The sequence below is a fragment of the Hippopotamus amphibius genome, chromosome 12, assembly GCF_030028045.1.
Source record: "Hippopotamus amphibius kiboko isolate mHipAmp2 chromosome 12, mHipAmp2.hap2, whole genome shotgun sequence".
In the NCBI taxonomy this organism is placed as follows: domain Eukaryota; kingdom Metazoa; phylum Chordata; class Mammalia; order Artiodactyla; family Hippopotamidae; genus Hippopotamus; species Hippopotamus amphibius.
In genome coordinates this window covers 11,033,245-11,058,290 of record NC_080197.1, presented here as the reverse complement: position 1 = coordinate 11,058,290, position 25,046 = coordinate 11,033,245, and the positions used below count along the sequence as shown (strand labels likewise).

At 49.7% G+C, this 25,046-nt stretch overlaps 1 long non-coding RNA gene across 1 annotated transcript in view; it reads left to right on the top strand.

Moving 5' to 3' along the window:
• Positions 1-25,046, top strand: part of LOC130832488 (uncharacterized) — a 40,058-nt gene that overhangs the window by 1,366 nt on the left and 13,646 nt on the right. The window contains exon 2 of the long non-coding RNA XR_009048299.1: positions 22,697-22,818. This is a non-coding gene — a long non-coding RNA (uncharacterized LOC130832488). The remainder of the gene's footprint in view (positions 1-22,696; positions 22,819-25,046) is intronic.

Below are 25,046 nucleotides of genomic sequence, written 5' to 3'. Positions count from 1 at the left end.
TGTTTCCAGGTTCAAGTACTCATGGATTAGTAGATTTGTAGAATTACAGATGTGTAAGATCAGGGAACTGGTTATAATTGGTTCCAGAGAATTCAGACATGCTTTGAGCGAGAGATTAAAAAAAAAAAAAATCACAGCAGCTGAAGAGTTTAGGGATAAATTATTTTGGCATCTTCAACTGGCTCCCATATGGGTCAGAATGAAAAAATAAGGCAAGAAAATAAAAGTATAAATATTCATCTTTCTCGTTCTATCTAGTGAGAGGGAAAGCACATGAGGCTAAATTCAGTGACTGGTGAACTGAGGCTTTCATTGTACTGTTTTGTTGTTGCTGTTGTTTGTTTGTTTGTTTGTTTTTTACTTTCTAAGTGTTTGAAATTTGTCAAAATAAAAAGTTGGGGAAAAGTAAAATAGGGAATGAAATGTAAACAAAAACTGTAGCCTATTAGATAATACAACTTGGTGATCTACCATATTATGACTTTCTAAACTATGCATCTGTAATTCTCGTATTTTACTCACACACTTATGCATTTATTGAATTTTTTATTTAAGCACTTATGCAGAGCACCTACTGTGGGCCAGGATTTGTTCTAAGGGCTCCACAAATACTAACTCATTTAATTCTTACAACACCCCTGTGAGGCATGTGTTGTTACGATGCTCATTTCACAGATGAGGAAACTGAGGCACAGAACGGGGGCTAACTTGTTCAAGTCATGCTCAGTGCACGTTATTTGGTGTCTACTGTGTGCCAGGTGCTGTGCTAGACTCTGGGACCGAGCAGGACAGACATTGTGCTTGCCCTGGGGGAGCGTGGTGGTGTAGACAAATAATAAACAAACGAATAAGATTGTCCTAAGTGCAAGGAGGAAAAGAAGCTGTTTTGATGGAGGGCAGGGGGTGAGGGCTCCCTCCCACTGAGGGAGCCGAAGGGCCCCTCTGAGCAGGTGGTATTTGAGCTGAGACCTAAGGGGAGGAAGGAGGCTCACTGGGCAAAATGCCTGCTGTCTGCCCAGGCTGTGCCTTCTGCCTGGAGCACCCTTCTCTCTACTTCTCTGTGCCAAACTCCCACTCGCTGTTCCAGGTCTAGCCGGGCAGGCACCTCCTCTGGGGGTGGGAGGTGGACTGGGGACTTCTTTGACCTGAGGAGGAACTTGTCCTTCAACCCCTCCAACTGTCTTCTCTCTCCTCCCTGTTCCCGGAGCAGACCCTGAATACAGGGAACCTCCATCTGAATCAGCAGCACCACCCACCTGCCAAAGATGGCAGTCCAGAGGGGTTAAGAGACTTACCCAAGGACACACAGCTAGCAAGTGTTCAAGGAGGGATCTGCACTGGGGATTTACAGGCTGTCTTTTGGCTATTGTTTACCTGCCCTCCTCACTGCCCTCCTTAGTTAAGAACCCCGGAGACTAGCTCTACCCTCAGGGGAAGGCAGGTGGGGACCTGAGCCCCTGGGCTCCCAGAAGCACCCTCTACCCACTGCCACCCTCTGAGCGCCAGTGAACATCAGGAGTTCACTTGGGGCAAGTGGCCCACATTAACTGCCCCTGGACTGGTCCAGACTCTGCTCCCCAAGCTGGTTCCTGGCACCGACTGGCACAAGGCCAGGCTGCACGCACACCTGGCTCCCATCCTGGTCCCAGGGGCTCCACCAGGTGGTGGGGACAGGGAGGTGCTCAGGAGGCTTTGCCTTAGACAAGGGGTACATGTGTATGGGGGGCAGGGCTCGGCTCTCCTCCTGTGGTCTCTCTCACTGGGGAACCTAGTGGGGAGGATGGAATGGAAACACTGGAAGCCCCAGACTGGGTTCAAGGCCAGCTCTACTGAGGCCCTGAAACCTGGGCATCTTGGTCTTCTCATCCGCAAAATGGAGACCATAAACCACCCGCCCCAGGGCTGAAACAATAGCACACAATAGATGCTCACTAAACGCCAGCTATTCCAGCTGCAAACTCCACTATAGAGGACTTCTATGATCCCAGTTTCATTCACTCATTCATTTCACCAGGATTTACTGAGACCCTACTATGTGTCAGGCCCTGGGCAGAAGGTTGCAGTCACATACAGAACAGAACAGACAAAATCCACACCTTTGGACAGTGCACAAGTAAACAAATGACATCATTTCAAACCATGGTGCAGGCTTAGGAGAAACATAGCAGGGAGGTGTGACTGAGAGTGGCCGGAGAGTGCCTACCTGAGAAGCAGCTGTGACCTGAAAGAGGACAGTTGATGATGACGGGAACAGCAAATGCAAAGGCCCTGAGGTGGGAACAAGTTTGGGGGTTCAAAGAATAGGAGGGCAGCCACTGTGACAGGAACAGAGTGAGGGAGAGGGAGAGGGTCAGAGAAAGAGGGTGGGGGTGGGTCCTTCAGGGGCTCAGAGGCAGGAGGAATTTGAATTTCATTCCAACGGTGATTATTATAGAGGCCCAAGTTATGAGTGACTACAATATACAAAGTGCAGACTCATCATGATTCATGTCCAGCCCAGAACCCTTTGGATCTGGCACCTTAAAGAAAGGCACCTGCACACCGCTCCCCTGCAGTTTTTCTTTTTTAGAGAAATACAAATGTAACAGGTCACTGCAATCTGTTATATGTGAATGTGCGTTTGTTAGTTGCGAATGTGGCCATAGTCTCTGGACTTTCATGCTTATTGGGAGAGTAGGGTGGGCTGGGGAAGGGGAATAATATCACCTGCCCTGGTTTCAACAGCGCCATGTCAAATGGGGAAGGATTGGGAGATCAGCTGGTCCAACCCCCTGACTCCCAGATGAGGAACCTGAGGTCCAGACAAGGGGAAGTGAGTGGCCAAAGGTGACAGTATGAGTCACAGGCAGATGCAGGACTTGAACCCAGGCCCCCTGACTTCCAAACCAGACTTTCTGAGAAATGGGTGTCTTGCCATGTGCTTCCCCTTTGCTCTTTCCTCCCAGACAGTGTCAGCTGCCCTCGGGGCCAGGGAGGAGATTTGGAGCAGGGGTCCAGAGGTTTGGAGTCCACCTGTCACTCCATCACAGAGTTTCTCTTTAGCAACACTCCTGGCATTTAAACCAGATCATTCTCTGTCGTGGGGAATGTTCTGTGTGGAGCCTTCGGACCACTTCTCAGATGGAAATAGGGCCATGGGGTTGCCTCGCAAGTCAGAGAACTAGCAACAGGGAAGGGAGAAAGCAGTGGAACTCAATGAATAATGACTCCTGAGGGTTCAACCTTACAATGGCAATTGCTGGATGCTGAGGTAGACAATGGGATGGATTAACCAAAGAACTCCAATGTCAGGAGAATAGGTCTTTTGGCTCAAGACACACTTTCCAAACAGGTTTCATGTGGAGACGAATGGACCATGATCTGGAAACGTGAGGTCTGAAGCTCAAAGAATGGATAGTGGAACAATAAAGGTTCTGATATTGAAGACGCATCAGCTGGGTTTGGAAAAAGTCATTCCATGACCTATAAGAATGTGTAAGAAAGCATATTGGACAAAGATACTAGTTTTTAAGAATTGACTTTATTTTTTAGAACAGTTTTAGATTTACAGAAAAAATGGAAAAGGTAGCACCTGACAGCCAGCTTCTCCTATGATTAACACCTTAATGTTAGTCTGGTACATTTGTTACAGTTAAGGCACCAGTGTTGATGTGTTATTATTAACTAAAGCCCATAATTTATTTAGATTTTTAAAGTTTTTACCCAATGCTTTTTAAAAATTAATTTATTTATTGGTTGCGTTGGGTCTTTGTTGCTGTGCACTAGCTTTCTCTAGTTGCAGTGCATGGGCTTCTCATTGCGGTGGCTTCTCTTGTGGGGCATGGGCTCTAGGTATGCGGGCTTCAGTAGTTGTGGTGCATGGGCTTAGTCGCTCCGTGGCATGTGGGATCTTCCTGGACCAGGGACTGAACCTGTGTCCCCTGCATCGGAAGGCGGATTCTTAACCACTTTGCCACCAGGGAAGTCCTAATGCCTTTTTTTTTTTTTTCCTGTTCGAGGATTGCATTTAGGATTCCATATCACATTTAGTTGTCGTGTCCTTTTAGGCTCCTCTTGACTATAACAGTTTCTCAGGCTTCCCTTGTTTCTGGTGAATTGACAGTTTTGAGGAGTACCAGTCAGGTTTTCCATAGGCTGCTCTTCTACTGGAAGAGTTTGTCTGACTTTTTTGTCATGGTTAGGTGGGGGTTACGGGTTTTGAGGAGAAAGCTCTGAGAAGTAAAGTGCCATTGGTATCATATCACATCAAGAGTACATACCGTCAACAGGATGTATCACTGTTGATGTTGACCTTGCTCATCTGGCTCAGGCAGTGTTTGTTAGGTTTCTCCACCATGAAGTTGCTCTTTCCCCCTTTCTATGTTGTCCTCTTCGGAAGGAAGTCACTCAGGGTAGCCCCCACCTAAGGAGTAGGCAGTTATGCTCTGCCGTACAAATGATTCAGAGTTCTTCTGGCCAGGTTTGTCTGTTCTCCCTTATTCATTGATTTATTCAATCATATCAATGTGGACTCATGGCTATTTATTTTATTCATACTTTGAGTTGTAATTCAATTTTAATTAATTTTGTTTGAATTGTGGCAACTTTGGCCAGTGGGAGCTCTTTGAGTTGGCTCCTTTGCCCATTGACGTGTCCCCATCAATGTAGGGTTTTTTTTTTCTTCTTCTTTTCTTTCTTTGAGCATTTGCTTACTTCTGGTACTACAAGATGCTCTAGACTAATCTTGTGTATTTCTTGCCCCCGTCTTAGAACCAGCCATTTCTCCATTGAGCCTTGGTTCCTTTCTGGAGAGTGGTGTTAGAAACCAAAGCTGGGTGGCAGGTGTGCCCATTGCTAGTGAGTTTTAGGCCTTTTCAGCTGACGGAAAAAAAGAAATACAAGTGTGTATATATGTCTATTTACTAACCCATGTGTATGATTCTGTCTACAAATATTTCTATATGTAAACATCTATATCTATATTTCACTAAACATGAATGAGTTCATATTGATATCTCCAGAGTCCATTATATTTTATAATGTGATTTGAAATAGTGGTGTGTCACTATATTGATAGCCATAATTATCTCTGCCACTTTGTGCTTATTATGTGCTAAGTACTTTCTAAGTGTTTAACGAGCATTATCTCCTTTAAGCTACATGACAGCCCTAGACCCTGGTTATTCCCCTCAACCCCATTTTAGCAATGAGGTATTGGAGGCACAGAGAAGCTAAGATCTTGATCAAAGTCTCCCATGTAATAAGTGGTGAAATTGGTGTGAAACCCTGGCTCAACTGTGTCAAATGTTAAAATGCATCTACATCTTGCATTAAAGAGAATTTATACATTGAATATATATATATATATATACACACTAAGAAACATTGCCTTACACTTTTGACTGGTTGATATAGTATTGTATTTCAAAGACATTTAACTTAAATGTCATGATTTCCTTTGAAGCTAATACAATATTTTGGATCTCAGACATTTTCTGCTTGAGGTGCTGTTGTCTCTAATGACCAACGGCGTCCACCCAGCCACCCTGCTGGGCCATTCTCAGTGCCTCCCTCCAGCTGGCCCCATGGGAAACTTTCAGGGACACAGAACCTTCTGGGAAACATGTCCAGGCAGCTCAGATCCCAGAGGGCCAAAGGAAGATGGAAAGGAAGCATGGGTGAAGGGAGGGGGCGGGAAGCCTTGGTGCTCTGACCCCCAGGTGTTCCTGGTGTCAATCTGGTCTGACCTGCTGGGCATCTTCAGTGAGGAGTCTTGGACAGGAGCCTGCCCTGACCCTCAGCATGGCCTGAGGGCAGCCCAAGGTCCCTCCTGCTTTTTCTCACGCACGGCTCCCTCCTCTCAGGCTGGCCCCTCCCTCCTCTGGCCCAAGGCCAGTCTCATTCTACCTCCTCCAGGAAGCCTTCCCTGTCTGCCCCACCCTCAATGATGTCCATGTTCCCTGAAATTCTAAGCCTAGGCTAAGGGTCTCAAACTAGTGGCCCTCAGATACGTGTTCCTTAGCCTGCACAGTGTTTTCTAAAATTTTGATGTGATAGCTAGCATTGAAGAGCAAGAGATTTCATGGAAAAATGTGGACACCCAGCCTCTCTTACAAACGTTGAAAGCCTGGCAGCACTGAGCTCACATCCCCACCAGCTGGTTCAGCCCCATGCCTGGCGCGTAGTAGGTTCTTGGCTGCTGTTGACAGCATGAACAGGCCAAATGCACTCAGCTTGGAACCCTGGCTTTGCAGGCAGACAGGACTAATTTTCAGTGCCAGCCCTGCCCTTTCCTGGCTATGGAACCTGGGGAAAAAAAAAATGTTTCTTCTCACTCAGCCTCAGTTTTCTCATCTGGAGAATGGGCTTAAAATAAACCTCATGGGATGGTTGTGATACTGAAGTGAGATAACACATGGGGTAGGCTTAGGACAGGATATGCTCTCAGGGAGCCTCAATAAATATTTCCTTTTCTTCCTTGATTTCCTCCTTTGTTTGCTTTGCTTTGACACCTCTCATTTCCTAACGACCCCACTATCCATCTGTTCATTCCATAAATGCCAGACACATGTGGGACCTGGTTGCTACCCTCACAGAACTCCTTTTCCTGGTCTTGCTGAGGAGAGACTCGCTTCGTGTGCATGTTCATTTACTTGTTCACTCATTTACTTATTCTTTCACCTGTACAACACATGTTTATTGAGTACCTACTGTGTGCCAGGTATACACAGAGGATAGAGCAGTGAACAAATCAGACAAAAATCCCTGCCATCTTGGAGCTGGCATTCTAGTGGTAGCTCAGAGACCATAAACCAATAGAGTGTCAGGTAGCATTAAGCTCTGTGAAGAATTGCAGGCGTGGTAGAGGTGCTGCTGTGAGCAGGGAGGGAGTGATCCTGATGCTGCTCTCTGACATAAGAGCATTCCAGACAGAGGGAACAGCAAGTGCAAAGGCTCTGGGGCAGGCACAGGCCTGGGATGTTTGAGGGGCAGTGAGAAGGCCAGTATGACTGGAGGAGAGTGAGACATATATTTCTGTAATGTTAGAATTCCTTTTCTCCCTCTCTCCCACTTTTCCTTCCCCTCCTCCTCTCTCATTTTTTTTTATAGTGAGTATCTTAGTTTTGTAATCCAAATACACAATGATTTATAAAAATAGAAATAATATCTGGGAAGCCCTTGGCATGTTGGTATGCAGGAGCAGTGACTGCTATTATTGTCATTTCTTCTTCTCATTTCTGGTAGGAATGAATCACTTCTAAAGTTTCCTAAAGAGGCAACGGATCTTTGAGCCCTTATCCCACTGTGGCATGACTTTCTTCTTCTGTTTTCAGCTTCATTGAGATATAATTGACATATAACACTGTGTAAATTTAAGGTGAATCACGTGTTGATTGGATATACTTATATGTCTCAAAATGATTGCTACCAGAGCCTTAGGTAACACCTCCAGTGGAGTGCCTTTCTTCTGCCCCATCATTCTTTTTTTTTTTTTCCATTTTGGTCACTCTTCATGGCTTGCGGGATCTTAGTTTTCCCCACCAGGGATCGAACCCGCGCCTCCTGCAGTGCAAGTGCAGAGTCTTAACCACTGGACCTCCAGGGAGGTCCCTGCCCCATCATTCTGAGGGTTTCTGGAAGGTGAGTGTGTGGGGTGGGTGTTTGTGCATCTGTGGCAAGGGCAGGTGCTTCTTCCTTCTCCTCCCCAACCCACACCCTCTCTTCTTCTTTTCCATCTGCAAACTCTCCAGCAGAAGGAAGGACCCAAATTTGGGAGGTCTTGTTTCAGGGACATTGAGAATGTGTGAGTTCTCTGGAGTCTGTGATGTGGGTGGGGGCTGGGGGGAGGAGAAGTTCGTTGTGTCAGAAAAGTGGTGGTGAGGGGGTTCACAGGGTGCTTGAGGATGAGTCTTAAAATAGGGTCCTGGTCCCACCTGCAGTCCTCTCACTGTCTTCCGGGCTCCTTCCCATCTCCCCACCTCCCGAGACTCTGCCCGGTCCACCCTCTCATCTCCTGCCCTGACCATTGTGGTCACCCCCTCCCTGGGTGCCCTGCTTCTACCCTGGGCCCCTCAGTTCTCCACATGCAGCCAGAGGATCCCCTTAGACCTAAGTCAGACCACGTGCCTCCTCTGCTCAGAGCCGTCCCAGGGTCCCACCTCGCTCAGAGGCTCTACCAGGTCCTACGAGGCCTGCTGTGATCAGACCCCATCACCACTCTGAGCTTGCCCCCCGTATCCCCAGCTTGCCCTGTTGACTCCAGTGCACTGGCCTCCTTGCTGCTCCATGAAGGACTCCTGCTCCGGCTCTCTGACCGCTGTGCCCTCCACATACACACAGCTGTTCCTCCCCCTCTCCCTGGGGGTCAGCTGGCTCCCAGCAGCCTGCCCTGCCTACCCTTCAGGAGTGGGGCCTCCTGTGACACCTGCTCGAGGCTCCCTGTCTCCACCCTCCAAACCCTTTATGTCTGTTTGGAGAAACACATCCATGGGTTTGCTCACTTCAAGACACCTGTGTCCCCTCAGGGTGTCAGCTCCAGGCGGGTGGGCTGGGTCTGGGGACTGTACCCCAATGCCTGGAACAGTGTTGGCATGCAGTATACAGTAGGTGCTTAGTGTGTGCTTGGAGAATGAGTGAGCATTAGTGCTTTAAAATCAGACCTTGGAATCTTTGCAATGTTCTTAAAATTCCAGCAGTGGAGAGTTCGAGACTCAGAGGCACTGAGACTCAGCGGCGCTGGGGTCCATCTGCACTCACCCCCCCACCCCTGCCGGCCTGTCTCTGTTTGCCTTTCTTTCCGTCTCTGTGTCTTCCTCTTTGTCTCTCTGTCTCAGTGTCTGTCTGTCTCTGTCTCGCTCCCCTCCCTCTCACTGTCTCTCCCCTCTCTTCATCTCTCTGTGGGTTTTCATCTCTCTCTTTCTCTGTATTTGTCTCTCTCTTCTATCTGCCTTTTCTCTCCTCTTCCCTCTCCTCCCCTCCTCTCTCCTCTTCCTCTCTCCTCTCTATTTTCTCTCTCTGTTTATCTCTGTCCTCTGTCTGTCTGTCTCTCTCTCCCCGTATCTCTCTCTCTGTCATCCCGTCCTCTAGTCTCCGTGGGCAGCGGGCCAGCTCCTGCTGTAGATTGCTTTTCTGCCTTTCTGGCTGCCATCTGCCCACCGAGGGGCCCCCTCCAAGTGTGACAAAGTTGGTCCGTCCTGTGGTCCTGTGAGGAGCAGGGAGGGAGCCAGGGAGGCTGGTGCTGGACGTGGAAGCTCTCAGCAGCCTTCTCATGGTGTGACTTGTCAAAGTCCATAACCTCTCCGCTCTCTGGGCCCTGTTTTCCTTGTCTCTCTGAAGAGAATAACAATTTCTGGGACTTCCTTTCTTTCTTTTCCAAATCTGCTTATTATTGGATTGGCTCCTGGTGATGCTCAGAGACATTTCTGGGTGGGGGATCTTCACCAACGCAACCTCCACAGCAGCAGGAGCATTCCTTTGCCAGGAGCTGACCGCATGTGGGACCAGGCTGGGCATGTTCCCTGGCTTAGGCCACTGTCTGTCCTGGACTCAGCATGCAGGGTACTTTCTGCCCAGCCGGGCTTCCTTTCAGAAACTTGAACTCACTAGGCTGCCTCCAGTCTCAGGGCCTCGGCAGTGTCGTCTGTTTAGGATGCTCTTCCTTCTATCCTTGGCCTAGTTAAATTCCTACTTCTTGTTCTGATTCTGGCTCAAACACCTCCTCCTCCAGGAAGCCCTCCCTGATGACACCCCCACAAGCCAGGTCACCCTGTTAAATACTTTCCATCACTTACCACAGTTGTAACTACTTTATTTATTTGCTCTCAGCCCCCACAGGGCTCCCCATCCCATCATTTGAGCTTAGATTCCCCCCCCCACCCCTTACCTCCAAGGGAAGTTGGGAAGCCTAGGCCCATGAGTCAGCAAAGTTCTCCTTCCTCTCTTGGCACTTGCTCTGGTGAGATTGGGAGCTGGCTTCCTACAAGGGGGATTAAATTCGAAAGTGCAAAGGTAGAGGGGAGGTGGGCAGGGCCTCTCCCCAGCCGCCTGACCAGTCATTCAGCACCAGGCAGCTTTTCTCCATCTTCATCTCCATGACAACCATCCCCACCTGAGCCACCATTGACATGCTCTCCTGTCCCCCCCGCCCCACCCAGAGAAACCAGAGGGAGCTTTTCACAACCCACATCTAACCTCCAATCTGCCTTGCTACAGACTCTTCCGTGCCTCCCTATTACTCCCAGACTAAAGCCCAGCCTCCTTAGTTGGCCTATAATCCCTCTGTGGCCTGACCTTGCCTCTTTCCCTATACACCCCAGCAATACCCAGCTCCTCATAGCTCCCTGCCTCCGAGTCTTCGCACTTGCTGTTCCCTCTGGTCGAAACACTGTTCCCCCAAATGGATGAAAGCTGCAAGGCCTGCTCCATCTCTCACCTCCTTCAGGTCTTTGCCTAAATGTCACCTTCCCAGCCAGGCCTTCCCTGACTGCACTATTTAAAATTGTAACCTCCCCACCACCCCTTCTCCCTTTCCCTCCTTTATTTCTCCCCATAATCTTGACACCTGGGAATAGGCCACACAGTTTCCTGATTCTTCTTGCTTCTCATCTGTCTCCTCCACTAGAATGCCAGCTCCCCCAGGGCAGGTCCTTCAGTCAGTATTGTTCCTCGCTGTTTCCCCAGCAAGGGGTGGGTCCAGGGAGTGTGGCTTTGGGTTCAGATGGGTCTGGTTTGGATTTCTGGCTCAGTCACTTCTTGGCTTCTTTCTGGGCCTCAATTTTCTTAGTGGAAAAATTAAAGAAAACTTAGAATTGGAGTAAAGATGAAATAAAATCCTATGTGTAAAAAAAAGGAGGAAAACAAAGAACCCAAATGAAAACTCGTCATTCATCATTTTGCAGAAATGGGCGAGTGCATTCTGGTCTGGCTGCACCATGGACTGTTATGCAGCCGTTAAAAGAATGGCTCACGGTTTTCTCAGGTGCCTTGTGTGGTTAATCTTTTCTGTTTGTTTTTAAACATTCTTAATTTACACAGGTATTTTTTTCCCCTAGGGTTTATTTTTAACTGAAAAAAATTCAGGGGCAAATACAGTATATATAGTAGTCTACCTTTGTTTTAAAAGGGAGGAATATATACATTCATATTTTTATAGTTAAAGAAATTAAGATGCAGTTCACAAAAGATGTCATCATTTTAATTAATCATTCTTAGTTAACGATTTTAAAGTGTACAATTCAGTGACATTTAGTACATTCACTTTGTTGTGCAACCATCACCTCTTTGTAGCTCCAAAACGTTTTCATCACCCCCAGAGGAGACCCCTACCCATTAAACAAGCCGCTCATCATCCCAGCCTCCTCCCAGTCCCTGGCAACCACTAATCTGCTTTCTGTCTCTATAGGTTTATCTATTCTGGATATGTCATATAAATGGAATCATACAATACATGACCTTTTGTGTCTGGCTTTTCAATTAGCATAACGTTTGCGATGTTTATGTAGCATGTATCAGTACTTGTTTCCTTTCCATGGCCAAATAATGTTCTATTGTGTGGGTATACTGCATTGTGTTTACCCATTCATCTGTTGATGGACATTTAGGTGTTTCCAACCTTTTGGCAGTTATGAATAACGCTGCTATGAATACCCAAGCACAAGTTCTTATTTTGTGTGGGTATTCTTGAATGAGAAAAGCAAGATGCTGAGAAGGGTGTACAATGTGATCCTGATTTGTAAAAGAAATGACAGATAAAGAAATCCCTTTTCCAGCCAGAGTCTGCATAGAATTTTCAGGCTTACAGAGAAATATGCAAAAACCCATTCTCAACTGTCAACTTGGGGAGAGAGAAGACTTTTGCAGAAAAGGAAAACCAAAAAAAAAAAAAAAAAAGAAGGCCAGACGCCAAACCAAAACAGTGCACACAAAATAATTCTATTTAGGCATGTGTGACAAGTTACACATTGAGTCATTGTGTATGTTGGTATAAAAAAACACAAAACAATAAAAAAAAGAACCCCGAAGTTTTCTTTGCAGAAAGGGTTGGACAGGGGCCTGGTGAGATGAGAAACTGAAGAGAAGATGGTACTCTCAGGAGTCTGCTCTCCAGAGTGTGTCCCCCTCCCCCCACCCCCTGCCCCCAATTGCAAGGTCCCCTTGGAGCCCGATTCCCTCAGTGCTGCTTATTCTCTGACTGGGATCTGTGGGTCCTTGTGAGGGATGCGTGGTCCTACTTGGGGGCTCCTCTGCCGTGATCCCCGTGTGGTTCCCATTTCTTGCAGGGAGGTACAAGCCAAGGGAAAAGTGGAAAGGGGCCCAGAAGGAGAGAGAAGTGGGTGAGTGTGGACCCTGTGACCTCTGCTGACCTCAGGGCACACACCCAGGATCCCGGGTGGGCGGGGCCTCCTGACTGCTGAGCTTGCTTTCTCTCTGCTATCTCATTCTTTTTTTTTTTTTTTAACTTTTTATTTTTTTATTTTTTACAATAAGCTGCATATATTTAACATGTACAATTTGGTATCCCAGTCTCCCAATTCGTTCCCCCCCCCCAACCCCCCCCTGCTTTCCCCACTTGGTGTCCATATGTTTGTTCTCTACATCTGGGTCTCTATTTCTGCCTTGCAAACAGGTTGATTTGTGCCATTTTTCTATAGTCCACATATATGTGTTAATATACAATATTTGTTTTTCTCTTTCTGACTCACTTCACTCTGTGTGACAGTCTCTAGGTCCATCCATGTCTCTAAAAATGTCCCAGTTTCATTGCTTTTTACAGCTGAGTAATATTCCATTGTAAGTATGTACCACATCTTCTTTATCCATTCATCTGTTGATGGACATTTAGGTTGCTTCCATGTCCTGGCTATTGTAAATAGTGCTCCAATGAACATTGGAGTGCATGTGTCTTTTTGAATTATGGTGTTCTCTGGGTATATGCCCAGTAGTGGGATTGCTGGGTCATATGGTAGTTCTATTTTTAGTTTTGCAATGAACCTCCATACTGTTTTCCATAGTGGCTGTATCAATTTACATTCCCACCAGCAATGCAAGAGCGTTCCCTTTTCTCCACACCCTCTCCAGCATTTACTGTGTGTAGATTTTCTGATGATGCCCATTCTAACCGGTGTGAGGTAATACCTCATTGTAGTTTTGATTTGCATTTCTCTAATAATTAGTGATGTTGAGCAGCTTTTCATGTGCCTCTTGGCCATCCATATGTCTTCTTTGGAGAAATGCCTATTTAGGTCTTCTGCCCATTTTTTTATTGGGTTGTTTATTTTTTTGATATTGAGCTGGATGAACTGTTTATATATTTTGGAGATTAATCCTTTGTCTGTTGATTCATTTGCAAATATTTTTTCCCATTCTGAGGGTTGTCTTTTCGTCTTGCTTATAGTTTCCTTTGCTGTGCAGAAGCTTTGAAGTGTCATTAGGTCCCACTTATTTATTTTTGTTTTTATTTCCATTATTCTAGGGGGTGGATCAAAAAAGATCTTGCTGTTATTTACGTCGAGGAGTGTTCTTCCTATGTTTTCCTCCAGGAGTTTTATGGTGTCTGGCCTTACATATAGGTCTTTTATCCATTTTGAGTTTATTTTTGTGTATGGTGTTAGGAAGTGTTCTAATTTCATTCTTTTACGTGTAGCTGTCCAGTTTTCCCAGCACCACTTATTTAGAAAATATTTCAACTGCCCAGAACATCATGAGAGAGAGTATAATGAGCCCCAGGTCCCCATCACCTGGCTTCGTCAGATCTTAGCATTGTGCCATATTTATTTTGGATCTGTAACAGTCACGGTCTGGCAGGAAACAGACCCCTCTCAAATGGAGCACCCCGGAGAGGGTTTAATAAAGAGACTCTTTTCAAGGGTGTGGGCAGAGTTAAGGGAACTAGTGAGGAAAGGTGCAGAGTGGGGCTGGCCTCAGTGGGGAGCTGATGTTTGCAGGGAAGGGCTGCACAGAGAGGGCCCTGGCAGGAGCTGAGACCTATGGGAGGGAAGGACATCCAGCAGGGAGGGAGCTGTCCCCACTCTCCTCGCCCACCCCTCTGGGTCGCTGGTGGTTCCTCCATTCAGGAACCCCACAGGAAGCTGAGAGCCGGGTGGGTGGCTTTCACCCAGGTCAGCTTCCCAGGCACAGATTGAGGTGGGGAAGGCTGCGATCTGCAGGGAACAAAAGAGGGCATGGGCGTCAGTTTACACCCTCCTCCCCGCCAGTGGTCCGTGGTAGCCCCTGGTGTTGCTCTGATTTCAGTTCTGGCCCCTGGGATGCGGGTGATGTGGTTGGAGGGGGGATCTTCACAGAGTCTTAGTTCCCTTTTTGCAGCTGCTATGTGCCTGCTGGTAACCTTTGTCATTTTTAAGCTCTGGTGTCTAAGCACCTGTTAATTGAGCACTTAACCTGCTAAGTGTTTCACACAGTGGATAGCCTGAATCCTCTCCCCACCTCGTTTTTGTTTTTTGTTTTTAATGTATCAATTGCTGTTTATGATTGTAGTTGTTATTAAAAGTTTCACATTCCAACTTTGTCACATAGCAATATGATCTTGTGTAATGTCTTAACCCTTCAGTTTGTCTGTCTCTAAAATGAGGATTATAAAGACCTATATCACAGGGTGGGAATTAATGGCATATTATGGAAACTACTGAGCAGAGAACGTAGAACTCAGAATACTTAAGTGCTCAGTGAGTCCATATATTCATACCTCTAACTTCTTCAGTGACTCCCTACGTACTTAATGTACTTCTGAGGGTCCTGACCAGTGAGGTTTGAGAATGAGATTGAATTTGAGCTTTACAAAGGGAAATGTTCTATATTAGCTTTGAGAAACCAAGATATGGTTTTACTGCAGTTGAGAAGACTCAGAGAAAAACCCCTTCTCCCAAGCCAATCATCCCAGTTTCCATGTGAAACTTCCTACGGGAGAGAAAGGAATTTACCTTCTCTGCAGTCTACTTGCCAGTTTCTTTCCCACCTTGTTTTATCGCTCAGCAAAGCAAGGTTCGGAGAGGAGCAAGCTTTTCTGCAAGGCAGGGCCGGGAGCTGGACTTGAACTTGGAGCACTTGTTGGGAAAATCCCAGCCCTTAGCCATGACATCCTCTGCCCTGTGGTTCAGGTGTCTTCTATCTCTACTCTGTGGAGTTCCCAGGAGAGCTTCCTGCTGACGGGATGTAACCCCCCCAGAAAGTTCCTGATGCCTGGCTCCAGCTGAGGGTCCAGGGTACCCAGGCTCCCTCCTGAGAAAGAGTCCTGATTCAGCCTGACCTGGGCTCTGCCACTTCCACCTGCATCAACTTGAGGGATGATCTGATTCTCCAGCGCTCAGTCTCTCCATCTGGAAAATGGGCACAGTGTGAGCCCCTCTGTGCAGGGAAGTCGTGAAGATTTGGTGAATTGACGTGCAAGAAGCCTAGGACCTGGCACACAGGAGGCCCTGCTGGGTTTCTGATTTCCCCTGAGACGCCTCCTGGGGGCCGGATCCCCAGGTGGAGGAAGGATGAGGCCCGGCCCTGGGCGCCTGGGGGGCCTGGTCCTAGGACAATGCGGAGCATTGAGTTCACGCCAGCCTAGGCTTGGGGTTAGAAAAATAGGGGAGTAATCTGGCCAGGACTCAGACAAAGGCCTGGGGGCTGGTTGGCCGAGGGGCGTCAGGTTACCCCAATGGGCTGCAGCCACACAGTCAGCTCCCCCTGGTAGCCCGTGGGGGTGTTTGCTTTTCCCCAAAGATTATAATTAAAAGAGCGATCAGGGCCCCTGGCTGAGGGCTTGGCAGGAGGGTTTCATTACAGGAAGGACGGCAGGTACAGGGGTTCCAGGCCTGAGGGGGCGTGTCGCTGTGATAGTAACAAAAGCGGTAATACCGCCAGCCTGCAGCGTGCTTCCCGCAGGCCAGGCCCCTAGTGAGCAAGTCCGTTGGTGCCTCGCTTCTCTCTGCAGCCCTGAGACGCAGACCCCACGTCGTAAATAGGCACGCTGAGGCTCGGAGACGCTTTGGAGCCCCCACCCCCACCCCGAGGCTGCTCCCGTCGTTCCTTCAGCAGAGTGGGGGTGCGCTGGGGCAGGGGCTGGAGTCACAGAGGCCTCCTCGTTTCCTTGCCTCTGTTTTCTCTTCTGGAAAGTGCGGATAACCTGACCTCATTGAGTTGTTGTGAAATTGAGTGAGCACACAGGGAGGACTCAGAAAATGCCCACTCTCTTCCTTCCTTTTTACCAGAATGAATAAGGGCCAGGCTTTGCCTTTAGGGAGTTTGTACAGGAACGCCCTTCCCTCACCCACCACCTGTTTTTTGATGTGCAAAGGTCTTCAGGGGGCCTGCAGGGAGTGAGGGGAGGCTTCAGAGGAGGCTGTATTTGGGGTGATTTCTGCCAGGGGGGAGATGGTCTGGGCAGAAGGAACAGTAAGATCAAAGGTCTGGAGGCTGGAGAGACTGCCTAGGAAGCAATGCAGTGACTGAGTTAGACTGTGGGATTTGAATTTCAGCTTTATCACATCTTTGCTGTGTGACTTCCGACAGGTCACTTTACCTCTCTGGTCTCAGGCTCTTACCCGTAGAATGGGTGTGTGAGAAGAAAACCTTCCTCAGAGGGCTAGTGTAAAGAGAACAGTGCCCAGCTGTTCCACATAAAGATAATACTTAATTGATGTTATTTTTATTCATAACCACTTCCTCCAGGAAGCCCATCCTGACCTCCTTTGGCTCCCGAGGCCACCTGGGCTTCCTCCGTCGTAGAATGTTGCCTCTTCCACATGCCAATTTCCTACCCCAACCTGGACCCTCTGACTGGGACCCCCCATGAGGGCTGCATCCGCAGAGCCCAGTAAGAACCCCTCACACATCAGCCCTGTGGCCCAGGTTTTGGGTGAATGGCATCACTGAGCACCTGTTACGTGCAAAGCCCTTCACATACAAGTCCTGCGTTTAACATCTGTCTTCTGGAATGTTGGCTTTGCCCAGATCGGCACATAGTAGGCACTCCAGAGATACATGATGGAATTGTTGAGATGAATTGGTACTCAGGAAAGAAGGCTTTCTAAGGATGGGGCCTTAGCAGGTTGAGCTCATGAGCCAATAATAATAATAAGAAAATAATAATAATAACTGTTATTATTTAGTATGCTCCGGGTTCCATGCTGAGTTGTTTCAGTTCACCTTCCCAGCAGGTAAGTACTGTTCTTGTTTCCATCTCACAGATGGGGGAACTGAGGCACAGAGAGGTTAAAGTGGATACACCAAGTCATACAGCCAGTGAGAGGCATAGCCAGGATTAAACCAAGACTGTCTGACCGAGGAGGCTGTCCTGAGTCTGTTACAACACACCTAGAAGGGAAGTGCTGTTACTGTACCCATTTTGCAGATGAGGAAACAGAGGCTCTGAGAGGCAAAAGGCTGGCCCGTGTCTGGAAGCAGAGATGGTGGCTGAGCCAGAGATGCCCGAGGGAGGGCCCCAGCCTCCCAGGTTAGTACTCTGAGGGAGGGGTAGCTGTCCCCTGCCTGTTAGTGTCACTGGCCAATACCCCAGCCTCTGTTTACCCAGCCCAACACCCAAGAGCTGCCTCTTCCGCCTGCCCGGGAGTCTTGGGTGCCTTCACAATAGGATTCTCTGTCTCTGCAGCTGGTTTTCATTCAAGCCCTTTGTGCGGGAAAATAAAAAAGAAAAGAAAAGAAAAGAAAACTGGGCTCCGCCCCTCTCCTTTGCTTTCTGGGGAGAGAGGATCTCAGTCTTTTCTTTCTCTAATTCTGGGGCCCAGAGATGTCCACATCTGTCCACGGTCACACAGCAGGGTTGGGGACAGGACCCTGGCCTTGGACTCCTTATCCAGTGCTCTGCTCACAGTCCCTGGCCCCCGGCTTCAGGGCCAGTCACCCTCTCCTCGCCCCTGCATTTGCTCTTCCTGGCTCTATCTTCCAGGCCTGTGGGGAGGAGAGGAAGTGGGACCATGTTCCCCCAGGCTCACTACATGCTGGGCACCCTGCCATCCTCAAAGTCACAGGCTCCTCACTACAGAGCAGTCAGGTCCTGTCACCCCACTGAATGAAGGCGGAAACTGAGGCTGAGAGAGGCAGAGTGCCTCAGGTCCCACAGCTGGGAAATGGCAGAGCTGGGATTTGAACCCGTGCTCCCACAGCTGAGTTGCTCTCACATCCGGTACCCTCATTCAGGCCCCATAGCGGGGTCCCAGCCCCAGGGATGGTGGGGGATCCTAGAAGGAAGTGGGAGCCTGGGCAGGACCAGGGCCCTGGAGCTGAGCCAGACAGGAACAATGGGTCCTCAGAGACGGTGGTGGCCCTGGGTGGGGCGTGAGCCAGGGCCGCAGGGCGAGGCAGCAGGCGGGCCCTGGAGACTCCCTCCCCTTCCTCTAGCTGCTGGGTCAGGACCCGGGGTCACTCCAGGCACCTTAGTGCCCAAACCCGACAAAGCCAGGGCTCCGGCAGGAGGCAGGACACAGGAGGCAGGGCAGCCCCTTGCAGCAATGGCTCATGACCATACCTCATGTTGACTGAGCACAGACTACAGGCCAGGCACGGTGCCAGCGGCCTTCCTGGGTTCTTACAACCAGCCTAGGAGGTGGGACTGTGATTAATGCCCTTTTATAAATGTGGAAAGTGAGACCCAGAGAGGCCCTTGATCCTTGCCTAGGGCCACACAGGGACCAAGAACTTTGGAGAGGGGGCCCATCAGAGAGTGAGCTAGGCAGGGATGCATGCAAGCAGAGGTAGGGAACTCAGTGGGGTCAGGGGGGACATGATGGGGAGTTAGGGCTTCCTGAGGGTGATTCACTGAGCATGGGGCCAGGGAAGCTACACGCTGGGGAGCAAATGAGGCCTCGGGCTATTGTGGGGATTAAACGAATTAATGGGCCCTCTGGATTAGAAATGTGCCTGGTATAGAGTAGGTGCTCAGTGAATGAGAGCACCCTTCAGAGAGCATGTACTATTTGCAGAAATAGTAGCTCACACTTCTGGAGCCTGCCATGTACCCAGGGCCTGTGCCTGGATGTTTTTGAGTACTCACTGTGTCTCAGCCACTTTGCTGAGTGCTCATGACATCGCGAATGGACATGTGCTCTTCTTACCTCTATTGGCAGATGAGGACACACGTGGGAGGCAGTCAGCATGGCTGGATGCATGAGCCAGTGTTTCTCTGCTTTGTGGCTGTGGGCAGCTGCTAAGTTCCCTGGGCCTCAGTTTCCCCATCTGTAGCATTAGATGTATCTTAGACTTCTAGAATGAGGTTTTAAGTGTCATCCCAGGTGAGGGTTTAAGTATCTGCAAGGCTACTTTTTTTCTCCCAGGAACTTGCTGCCCCAAATGAAATCCTCTAAAAGTCTATTTTAAGGCCTTCTCACCCCTCCTCCTCTCTATTCTCTCCCATCTCAGGGTTCCTTCCGATTTTCCTCTTTTCCTAATTAGGCCTTCGTCCATGTAATTAAATCTTATAACAAGAGTCTGGATGTGGGGCTGTTCCAGGATCAGTTAGCTGGGCTCTAGGTTGACTTCTCTTCCCTTCTCTTTTCCTCATGGGCCCTAGTGGCTGCTGTGGCACCAGACATCACATCCCACATGACCACAGCCTAACTAGGAGGGAAGCGGGGGAGCTGTGCAGGAAAAGGATCTTTCTCATCTAGAATCTCACTCCTTTATCAAACAGGAAAATATTTTCTAAATGTCCCAGTAGACTTCCCCTGGTGTTCCATGTGACAGTGGAATCATGTTTACCTTTAAACCAGAAAGGAATTCCCATGGCTGACTTAGACCAATCAGGACACAGCCTCTCTATCTGCCCCAGAGAAATTTGGGCTCTAAAGGTGACCGGGACTCATCTGGGCTGGCCACCAGTTCCAGTGTCACTGACATCTCACATCTACGCTGCACAGGTGGGCTTGGATTTGCCGGGACTTCACTCACTTGTCCCCCTGGGCCACTTCCCGCTCCTTGAGCACCAGGGCTCCAGAGGCTGGTCTTTCTGGTTCTCCTCTGTCCTCCCTGCCTGTTTTCTCTCAGGCCTCACAAATGGCCCTTGAGGTGGGGTGGAGCCCTCTCCTGCCTTCACCTGACCCCATGCCTGGCAAGCTCAATCACACAGAGCTTGACAAGGGCTCCCCGGTCCCCGTCAGTGTGACCATTGGTGGCTCAGTCCACACGGTCTGCCTGAGCCCAGCTTCTTCCTCCTCCCAGGTCTCTCTCTTGCTCAGTTTCCCAAATCAGAGATGTGGATGTCACTTAAACCCCTGTGTCTTCCCCAACTCAGAAAATGGCAGTGCGACCAACCCAGGGGATCAGGCCTCAGACCCTGGAGTCATTCTCAACTCCGCCCTCTCTAACCCCACCTCCACTCCATCAGCAAATCCCATCGGCTCTGCCTTCTGGCTGTACCCAGAATCTGACTGTCTCTCCCCTGCTCTGCCATCACCTGGTCCATCCTCCTCCTTCTCCCTCCCTGCTGCCACCTTCACCAGAGGGATCCTGTTAGAACTTCAGTCAGCTCACCCACGGCCCGCTCAAAGCCCTCCCAGAGCCCTCCGCTCCCTCCCCGCCCCCACAGGCCCTGCAGGGTGGGCCCCTGCACCTGCCCCACACCCCCCCTCCCCCGCCTCCCCTCTGGTTATATTGACTTCCGTGCCTCCTTAAACAACACACCAAGCTTTTCCCATCCTTTTCCCGCCGTTGCCCTTGTCTTCTTTCACTCTGGAACATTGGAACACAAAGTTCTTCTGGATCTTTCTGTGACCTCACTCAGGCCTGTGCTCCTGAGAGAGACTTCCCAGTCCACCCCCTGCAGTAGCCCCTCTATTCTTCTCTGTTCCTGACCCTGATTTATTTTTCTATTGAGCACTTGTCATTCTCTCTCTCTCTCCCCATTTATTTGGTCATTTGTTCAGTGTTTTGTGCCCACCCTGACCCCACCCTGAAGGTGAGCTCTAGCAAGTGGGGATCTGTCTTATTCATGTGGGGCCTGGCACACAGTAGGTGCACAAAACACAGTGTTTGGTGACAGTCTTGGCAGCTCCTCGCAAGGATGCAGCCCGTGGGGACATTGTCTGGGTGCCAAGGTAACCCCAGCTGAGAGCTGATGGGTTCCTCTCAACCCAGGCGCGCTGCCTGAACCTGCAGGAGGCAGGTGAGGGAGTGTACCAGGAGATGGGAAGAGGATCTCTGAGCCCCCATCCTGCTGAGAGCAAAGGGCAACAGAGCCCAGACCTTCATCCCAGCATCGTGGAGCCTTCAAGAGCCTGGGAGGTGACACTCAGCAGGAATGGAATTTAGGAATTTTCAATCTACCCTCAGTGCTCCCTTTGGGAACATCTTGTCCCATGGTTTTCATTTTTTCTGATCTGCGGTACCCACTGTTCAAAAGAAGATCCCATGGCAGTGGCCCACATCACCCAAGGGCAAGCTCTAAATCTGGCCTGTAAGGTGAAGATCGACCGTGGCCAAGTTCCCCTTGGGAATTCCACAGGAAGGACACAACCCTCCCCAACTGAGGCAGATGTACGGTCTCCATAAATTCGGCCTGTCATCTTTCCAGCATCAGGTCCCACCTGGGGGAGGCCTGGCTTGTGTTTGAGGGCCGCAGTGTGGGAACAGGGCTGCATCTGAGCGGACTCAGACTATGGGCGCACTGCTAACCCACATCTCCCCGTCCTGGGTTTCTACCAGGCGATTGGTTCTTCTCTCTGAGACTTTTTATTTTTTGCTGAGCACATGTAGTTGAATTCCTGTTAAAGTGCCTAAGTTGTAACTGTTCCGAATATAACATAAGTAAAGGGGGGAGGTCTGTTCCGGTTGATGTCTGGGATGGGAGATCTCCTGGCCTTGACGTCTGCTCCAGGGTGACCCCAAGGCCCATCCTTAGAATACCAGGCTCAGGGGAAGCCCATGATTGAGGTCCATCCCTTTGGTTTCTATCCAGGAAAGGAAGGCTCTTAGAGGTGAGGGAGGCAGTGCTTTGGGGACTAGGTGGGGGGTAGCTGAAGCAGCCATCCTAGAGGAGGGGGTCTGAGCAGGGCAGAGGTGGGGCTGGGCCCAAGGCCAGAGCAAGATGTGGGAGAGGGCATCTGGAGGGTGTGACTTGCCTGTTGCTCCATTCATTCTGCATTTGCCATTCATTCATTCATTCAGCAAATATTAATGAAGCACCTACTCTGTGCCAGGCATTGGGGAGACAATGGTTCCTGCCCACAGGGAGCTCATAGCCCAGTGTGGGAGATGCACATTAACCAAATCACTCTCAGAAATGTCCATTTGTGACTGACAAGTATGAGGTGATTTCAGGGCCTGTAATGGTGCAGGAGGCTTGACATGATTGTGAGGTCAGGAAGCTGAAAGAGAACTGAACTGAGGACTGAAAACTGGAGAGTAAGCAGAGGCCAAGTAGATGAGAAAGGGAGGAACAAGATGTTTCAGCAATGGGGGCACAGCATGTGCAAAGGCCCTGTGGTGGGACAGAGCAGAGTGAGTAAGTGAATCTAAAAGACCATGTAGCTGGAGCTGTGAGGTGCAGGGAGTGGGGAGTGAGGAAGGCTGAGGGCTGGGCTGGACAGGCTCCTTGGGGAGAGTGGCCTGCCCTTACACTGAGGGCAGTGGGGAGCTGTGGGAGGGTCTGAGCAGGGAGACAGTGTCATGAGGCACCTCTGCCCACTCTGCCTTCCGGCCCAACTATCTGTCACACCCTGGCTCAACATCTTTCAGGAATTTTCTCCTTGAATCTCCACCACAGGCCAACTCCTGAAGGCTGAGCCCACTTGCCAGATGAGGAAACTGAGTCTCTGGATCTTCTCATGGCCCCACCCACTTCCTCCTGCCCGGAGAAAAGAGGAACAGGGAACAGACACCCCCATGGTCAGCTGGAAAGAGTCTTGTCTGGGAATGGGGAGGGTGGGGCCCTTGGAGGTCCGCGCCCGGGATGGGCAGGGGCCCTGCTTCCGTTTAACCACAGCCCTGTGACATGCCTCAAAAGGGAAGCAGAGGCTGCCTCTCCTCATCCCCTGTACCCTAGGGAGGGGGCTCGGGATGCCCTGGGGGAGGGCAGGAGCCCAGACAAGGTCTCTGTCTCCTCCCCCAGGCTGCAAGACTGGATTCTTAGAGAACTTGGGGATCAGCTAAACCCAGCTGGGTGACTTCAATCAAATCTTGTCACCTTGGCTTCCTCCTCTGTAAACAGAGGATTAGAACCTCTCCCCAGACTATCTCAGGTTTAGCACATATTGGGGCCCCACGGAATGGCTGGCCAATGATTGTTAGTTAGAGGAGCTAAAGATGTTTTTCTTCCTGAAAAAAGTGGCCAATTAGACAAAGAACCCATGAATTTGACATTCAGCAGATATTTACTGAGCACTATGTTCCAGGCATTGTCCTGGGTGTTGTGGAGACAGCAAAGAACAGACCAGACACAAGTGCCTGCAGGTGCCCTGCCCTGCCTGGTCTGTGGCAGACATCACTAATTGATCATCTTTCCACTGAAATCAGAATTTTCCCCAGCGCTGTACACCGTCTGGAGTGGGGAGTGGCAATTGAGGGGGACTAACCTGTCATTCCCCGGGAGGGACACGAATGGGGACTTGGAAGATCCCAGTGAGAACCCCCTAGGTGATTTATGCTGTTTCCTTTCAGTCTATTTCAATAAATATCTATTGAGCACCTACTGTGTGCCAGGTGCTGGGGACACAGCAGTGACTAGGGCAGGCGCAACGCTTGCCCTCACGAAGCTCGCGTTCTGGTGAGGGAGACGGACAAACAAGTGAACAAATCAGTAGACACTTCCAGACAGGGGTAGGTGCTATAAAGACATAAGCAGAGGGGTGCAGTGGAGGGTGACAGAGGAGACATATGGGGTGACCCGGATGGGAGGAGGTGGCATTTATTGAGACCTGATTAATGAGATGTAACCACCAACGGAACATATGGAGGAACAGTGTTATAGGTGGAGGGAACAGCAAGGATGGAGGCTGCAAGTGGGAGTAAGGTTGTCTTATTTAAGGAGTCGAAAATATTCCGGGGTATTCCTGGGCAGCATGAGTGATGGGGAGAGAAGTGGGAGATGATGCTGAAAGGGGAAGGGGCCAGACACCCAGGGCTTGGAGGCCAGAGTCAGGCATGTGGATTTTATCCTAAATGTGATGGGCAGTCACTGGAGGGTTGAAGCAGGGGAGTCACTTGGTTGGGGTTATATTTTTGATCCCTCCAGCTGCCATGTGGAAAGGTTGTGTCGGGAACAAAGGTGAAGCAGGGAGACCAGGTTGGAAGCAACTGCAGATGTCCAGGCGAGTGTTGATGGTGGTTTGGACCAAGGTGATGGCAGTGAATATAGGGCTAGAGGGCCAGGGCTGGCGGGAGGCCCGGGGCTCTGCATTCGGTTTCATTTTTCCTATTTACACAATCCACCCCAGGGCTCTGGGTCACTGGACTTTCCCTAGCACTGCTGGTAGAGACCACAGCATGCTGGTGATCTGGCCTTTTCCTCCTCCCAGTCCCCTCCCTGCCCGGCCCTGGACCCCAACCCCTCCTCTCCAAGGGTAAGCCCAGCCCCAGTTACTCTGCTAATGTCTCCCTCAGAGCCCAGGCTTTGCCTGTGGTCCCCCCAATATGCTGTTCCAGGGAGGGCCCTGAGAGTCTGGGCCGACAGGGGTAGATATATATTCCAGGGTCCCTGATAATAGAGAGATACCCGAAGACTGCTTGCCAGAGGGTAGCCTCTTTCTTGGGAAAGTTTTCCTCTGGTCCAGACTGCTGCTGAAATGCTGCAGCAGACATACTCTCCTTACTTACTCAGGCTTCAGGTGCTTGGATTGGCAGGGGCTGGAAAGCTGTAGTGAGCAGGGTTCTGAGGCTGTACCTGGGCTCCTAGGAGGGAGAATCATAATTGATTAATAATGCCTATTGTGGGTCCAGGACGGAGCATAGGGATCGTGTTGGCTTTATCTTTGTGTCGCCAGCACATAGTAGATCCTCAGGCTTGCCCTCTCCCTTTGTGCCCCTAAATCTTCAAGTATAATTGGTGCTGTTTGAAAACACCACATGGACGTGCTTTCCTCATCTGTGAAATGGGGCTGATGATGACAAGGCCCCAA